The sequence below is a fragment of the Cetorhinus maximus genome, unplaced genomic scaffold (assembly GCF_964194155.1).
Source record: "Cetorhinus maximus unplaced genomic scaffold, sCetMax3.hap1.1 HAP1_SCAFFOLD_650, whole genome shotgun sequence".
In the NCBI taxonomy this organism is placed as follows: domain Eukaryota; kingdom Metazoa; phylum Chordata; class Chondrichthyes; order Lamniformes; family Cetorhinidae; genus Cetorhinus; species Cetorhinus maximus.
The window spans coordinates 208,312-214,000 of record NW_027596592.1 but is presented as its reverse complement, the minus strand read 5'-3'; the positions used below and the strand labels follow the sequence as shown (position 1 = coordinate 214,000).

General features: G+C 43.4%; 1 non-coding gene across 1 annotated transcript; it reads right to left on the bottom strand.

Annotated features, from left to right (window-relative positions):
- Window positions 1–5,362: 5,362 nt before the first annotated feature.
- Window positions 5,363–5,444, bottom strand: trnas-cga (transfer RNA serine (anticodon CGA)). Its single transcript has one exon. It is a non-coding gene; the product is annotated as a tRNA-Ser (tRNA).
- Between the last annotated feature and the right edge of the window lie 245 nt (window positions 5,445–5,689).

The following is a 5,689-nucleotide window of genomic DNA, read 5'->3' as shown; positions in this document are numbered from 1 at the left end:
AGTCTGCTCCGCCATTCAATCATGGCTGATAAGTTTCTCAACCCTATTCTCCCGCCTTCTCCCCGTAACCTTTGATCCCCTTACCAATCAAGAACCTATTTATCTCGGTCTTAAATACACTCAATGACCTGGCCACCACAGCCTTCTGTGGCAATGAATTCCATAGATTCACCACTCTCTGGTTAAAGACGTTTCTCCTCATCTCTGTTCTAAAAGGTCTTCCCTTTACTCTGAGGCTGTGCCCTCGGGTCCTAGTCTCTCCTACTAATGGAAACATCTTCCCCACGCCCACTCTATCCAGGCCTTTCAGTATTCTGTAAGTTTCAATCAGATTCCCCCTCATCCTTCTAAACTCCATCGAGTATAGACCCAGAGTCCTCAAACGTTCCTCATATGTTAAGCCTTTCATTCCTGGGTTCATTCTCGTGAACCTCCTCTAAACCCTCTCCAGGGACAGCACATCCTTCCTGAGATACGGGGCTCAAAATTGCTCACAATATTCTAAATGTGGTCTGACCAGAGCCTTAGAAAGCCTCAGCAGCACATCCCTGCTTTTATATTCAAGTCCTCTAAAAATAAATGCCAACATTGCATTTGCCTTCCTAACTACCGACTCAACCTGCAAGTTAACCTTAAGAGAATCCTGGACTAGGACTCCCAAGTCCATTTGCACTCCAGATTTCTGAATCCTCTCCCCATTTACAGAAGAGTCTATGTCTCTATTCTTCCTACCAAAGTGCATGACCTCACACTTCCCCACGTTGTATTCCATCTGCCACTTCTTTGCCCATTCTCCTAACCTGTCCAAATCATTCTGCCGCCTCCCCGCCTCCTCAATACTACCTGTCCCTCCACCTATCTTTGTATCATCTGCAAACTTAGCCAGGATGCCCTCAGTTCCTTCATCTAGATCATTAATGTATAAAGTGAAAAGTTGTGGTCCCAACACTGACCCCTGCGGAACTCCACTAGTCACCGGCCACCATCCTGAGAAGGACCCCCTTATCCCCACTCTCTGCCTCCTGCCAGACAGCCAATCTTCTATCCATGCTAGTACCTTGCCACTAACACCATGGGCTCTTATCTTACTAAGCAGCCTCCTGTGCGGCACCTTGTCAAAGGCCTTCTGGAAGTCCAAGTAGATAACATCCATTGGCTTTCCTTTGTCTAACAGACCCATATCAAATGCATTACCTGGTGCCTGGCATTCTTTTGCTTGCCAGTCAAGTTTGCAATTCGATGTTGTCTATTTCAGAGAGCCTCAAGTTAACCAAGGGCATCAATATCAAATACATTAATACTGAATGTTAAATAAGGTAAAAAATTGCTGAGAAAAGTTTGTTTAATTTCTTCTGCTGAGGAGAAGTGTGTTCATAATGATTGAGCAGAAAGCATTGCTGCCTAAGACATTCTGTAGTTTGAAATTCAAACAAACTGAGGCACCAGGCGGAAACCAAGAGTTGTCTTCCTGTAACAAGTGACATGACCTCTCAGTCTAACCATTGGAATCCTCCAAACATTCTGGCAGATCAACACTTTTTCCTAAACAAATATGTATTCTGTAAGATTGCCTTCCCAGAACAAATGCATTTTAAACCAAATGAAAGAAACAAACTATGCCAGCTTTTGATCTTGGCAGGGCTCTGTTGAACTGTAACATTGATTTCCCACTGTGATATAACACCCTTGATTAGCTCCACCCTTGTGGAGCAAATGTAATTAGATTCTGTAAATCAAGTCAGAAATAATGAGGTGTTTGATCAGAAAAATGAGCACTTTTGTCAATTCGATATGAAATCAATAGAAAAAGTAAATAATGTTCATATGCATAACTATGTAAGAAGCACTAGTCTAAATCTTCATGGCATTGGGTGAGGGAAACAGTGTTACTTAAGGTAAACTAGGCATGGAATATGCAGAATCTCCTTTTTCAAAAGGGAATTGTGCAATTAATTGATATTCAGAATAATAACAGGTTTACTAAAAGAGGGATGGAAACTGAGATTAATTCGTTTGCTCTTATAAAAAGCTGATCGGGACAAGATTATGGAAGGGCCCCTTATGCCATTGAATAGATACATGGTGCTTTGCCGTTTTATGATTACATTGTTATATGAGTCTGTCTGCAGCATTCCTGACAATACCAGCTGAATTCTATTTCTCCGAAACAGAGACCCAGAGTGCTGCTGCATGACAGAATGGCTTAACATTCCAGATAGGCCTTGGTCAGTCGGACAGCTCACCCTTCATTCTCCCCTGATTCCGTTTCCTAAAGAGTTTGTAAATATTCACAGAACTGGAGACTGGGTTTCCTGTTTTGGTTCCTCCTCCATTTTTCCACCTGCCAATGAACAACATTTTCCAAAATCTCGTCACAATGTTCCGCCTTGCACCATGTTCAGGGGTGAACACATTCAGTTTTGTAGAGACTATAAAGGCCGGGATCGTTTTCTTTAGAGCAAAGCAGGTTAAACTGAGTTTTCATGGTGTTGTTTAAAATTACTGTGCTAAGGAAGGGATCGGCGGCGGGCGGTTTGATAGAGCAGTTAGGGAGAAACTGTTTCCACTCTCAAGGGTCAGTCACCAGAGCACTGGCGTTTTTGATATTTAAATAAAGACAGGCTTGCATTTATATAGCACCTTTCCCGACCAGCGGACGTCTCAAATCGCTTTCCAGTCAATGAAGGACATTGTGAAGTGTCGTCATTGTGATGTAGGAAACCCGGTAGCCAATCACCGCTCAGCAAACTCCCACAAACAATAATGTCATAATGAGCGGAGAATGTGTCTTTGTGACGTTGATTGAGGGATAAATTTGACCAGGAAGCGGGGAGAACTCCCCTGCTCTTCTTTCAAATAGGCTCATGGCATCTTTTACATTCTGGCGCCTAAATCCCGTTCATGTCTCTTCTTTCCAGGCTGAATAAGAAAGGAGGGATTTCACCATGCCTGCACTGAGCCTCGGTTTCCTCGGACATTTTATCGCACCCTGGCAGTTTTTCCTCTTCCTCTGCTGAAGACCGATACAAAGTGATGATGTAGCGTGTCTGCTATTTCTTCTGTTTCAATTACAATATCGCTTTCGTCTGTCTTTTGGAGCACACATTACTGTTCTTCATCTTTGAGACGACGAGTAAGTATGTTAACCTACAGCAATAAACAGATTCATTTATTTTGCTAACTGAACGAACTGTTAATATGTCTGTCGAGTGACAGTAGAAAGTGTTTTACAACCTTTACTGCATCGGGTGCGATAAAATGTCACTTTTGTTTTATTTGTGGGATGTTCTTTAGTATTTCGAGAAGACCAATTGTCACGTGACCGTATTACGCAAGTGCACTCAAACGTGCGGATTTCGGTAACATTTTCCCGGGTTTCGAACCGGGAGACTATGTGCGTGTTAGGGCCACGACGCTAGAGAAACCCTGCACTGCCGAATTCTCAATGGTCTTAGCTGAAACGGTAACCTGTGCGGCCATGCAGCAGCACTTTGGGTTTTTGTTTTGAAGAAATGGAATTCAGCTGCTATCATTAGGAATGCTGGAGACAGACTGATATAATAATGTTGCCATAAAATGGTACAGCACATGAGGAGACAATTCGGCCCATCGTGTCTATGGCAGCTTTTTGCAAAGAGCATTCCAATCAGTCCCAATGACCCAAAAATACAGACTCGAAACGTTAACTCTGTTTCTTTCTCCACAGCTGCTGACAGATCGGCTGAGTTTTTCCAGCATTTTCTGTTTTTGTTTCAGATTTGCAGCATCCGCAGTATTTTGATTTATTTTGATCCTGGAGTCTCTTTACTCCGGGATCTACAAAACCCGTCACTTCTCTTCTTTCATTCTCACGCTTCCATTTCCAGTTTGAGTTGGTTGCCCTTTCGGGCTCTTAAACAAATCCATTTGGACGGACAAGTGGCAGCTGAAATTTAACGTAAGGAAGTGTGAAGTGATTCATTTTGGTCGGAGAGGAGAGGCAACAGGAAATAAAGCGTACAGATTTATGTTGCACAGCGAGTGGTTAGGATCCGGAATGTATCAATGCGGCTCAGTTCCACACGCAGGTGAACGAATTTTTACCATCGCATTCACTTCACGCTTTACAACTACATTCACTTTAGTTTTGTAGCTTCATATTAAAATGGTTCAGAGAGAAAAAGCAGATTGGAAAGATTCCTTTTGTATCTTTTTGAACTGGAAATGTCTGAGATGGAGAATACGAGTTAAAAAATGTGACGTGAAAGTGAAGAATTTGATGTCTATCAGTTGCTTTTAGTGATGAATATCTGCCGTGCGCTGCCTTGTCAGTTTCACAGGAGCCGCAGTGATTAGGTTGGTGGGTTTTGGAAATTGAATTTTGCAATTCACAGCTTTGGGACTATTTCACCACGCTGTCGATTTCATGTTCCAGCCAATAGCTACGTTGATTTTCATTGGCTGAAGAAATAATTTGTGTCCTATCTCAACATGACATTTTGTCGGAGAAACTTCGCCCTCGTGAAAATGGTCCAGAATGAAGAAAATGGCAAAAGCCGCGTGGATATCCCGAGATGCAAGCGCAGAAAGCAGCTTCCTTGGTAGTCCAGTGGTTAGGATTCGGCGATCTCACCGCTGCGGCCCGTGTTTGCATCCTGGTCAGAAGCTAGCCGCTTAATTCTCTTGTTAAAACGACTTGATTGAGTTCCTGATTGAAAACAGAAAATGCGTTACAGCTCTGCCCGAATCAGTGGAATTGGAACTGAAGCTCCGCATCAGAAATGAAAATGTCACATGTGCGTCAGGTCGAGAACAAATGTCGATGTCGAGCTGGAAAGTAAAAGAATAAAAGAGAAAGGCTGAGATCGGTTGCAAAGCACTGGCTACAACGATGTTGGTACAAGGCAGAATATGGATGGGAATGGGGCTGCTTTTACTGGAGCACTGTGTATAGTTCTGAGAATGGCACCTGATAAGAATCAGTATTGATTTTGGAAACACGGCAGCGCTGATCCACCAGGATGTGAGTTCTGGAATGTGAGTGGACATTCTACCCTCTGTAAACTTGAGGTCATTCAAAACTCTGCTGCCCATGTCTAAACTACGCAGCAAGTCCCATTCCCCTATCACCCCTGTGCTTTCTGACCTACACTGGCTCCTGAACAAGTATTATCTTTCGTTTAAAATTCTCCTGCTTGTTTTCAAATCCCTCCATGTCCCTGATCCTCTCTTTCTCTTTAGTCTCCCAGAACCCCAAAACCTTCCGAGATGTCCACACTCCTTGAGATGCGGCAGATAAACGGAAATAGGAAAACGCGGGAGAGTTTATTTTCTACAATTTACCAATAATTCTTTTTGGTTGAAATCGGGAATAATGAGAAAACGCAGTCGGCAGGATTCGAACCTACGTGGGAAGATCCCAATGGATTTCGAATCCATCGCCTTAACCACTCGGCCACGACTACGGGCATGCTTGCAGTGTTCATATAAAATGATAGGTGGCTACAGCAGAGCAGGAAGACATTCGCCAGGTCATGTTCGTGCCAGCTCTCTGGAAGAGCCAATCAGCTGTTTCCACACAGGCTCCTTTCCCCCCACAGAAATTCATATTTGTATTGTCTCTCCTTGTTCTTCCCATCAAAATAAAACACAGCACACTTCAACTGAAGCTTCCCCGTCTGAAGATTTAGTGACACGGAGCGAATACCAG